General features: G+C 65.4%; 1 protein-coding gene across 1 annotated transcript in view; it reads left to right on the plus strand.

Moving 5' to 3' along the window:
• Window positions 1-723, plus strand: part of LOC104501763 (homer protein homolog 3-like) — a gene marked incomplete at its 5' end in the record, with an annotated part of 4,375 nt that overhangs the window by 3,269 nt on the left and 383 nt on the right. The window lies entirely within an intron of this gene.

Here is a 723-nt window from a genome sequence, read left to right on the forward strand (position 1 = left end):
CCGAGCAGAGGGATCTGGCCCCGTTTCTCGTTGGAGCCAAAGAGTGAATGCCAGAGCTGCCGGGCTTATCTCTGCCTCTGGGTGATGGGAGCAGGTCCTTGCCTGTGTCTCTGCCTTCTTCCACCCTCCCTGTGTCCCTCAGAGATACGACATGGGGCACAATCAGCAGGCAATAGCAAACCCAGCCTTCACGGACTCTCCTCTAGCCCCTGACGTGAGCCTGGAGCAGAGCCCAGGATGTCCTGTGACCCTGCAGCTCTCCCAGGCTGGCTGCCTGGCTGGGGAGCGGAGCTCTGAGGCGGTCTGGCTGGCAGGAGGGACGCAAGCTGCTCGGCACCCCGGGGCAAAGCCGCAGATGGAGGCTCGATCTGCTGCGCGGTCTCGGGGGGCAGTGCCTGCCTGTGTTTACCTCCGAGCTGCCCAACGGGGGGGTCTGCTGCGGGGCTCAGCCCGCTGCACAGGCACTGGCTGTTGTGGCAGAGTCTCCAAACGTCAGCTGCGTCAGACCTGCAGATGACAGGCATGTGAGGCCATCGCATCGATACACCCTCGCAAACTGGGGCACATGCCTGGTGTGGGAAACGCGCTCACGTGCGTGTGCGTGCAGGGTGCTGCGGCTCGGGACATGGGGATCCCTCCCTGAACTAGCTGGCGGGGAGCAGGGCTGGCGGGGCGCGGGTAGCCTGGCGCTGGGGTGCTCGCGGGGCTGGGCGGAGGAGATTC

Source organism: Buceros rhinoceros, unplaced genomic scaffold (assembly GCF_000710305.1).
Source record: "Buceros rhinoceros silvestris isolate BGI_N320 unplaced genomic scaffold, ASM71030v1 scaffold30260, whole genome shotgun sequence".
NCBI lineage: Eukaryota > Metazoa > Chordata > Aves > Bucerotiformes > Bucerotidae > Buceros > Buceros rhinoceros.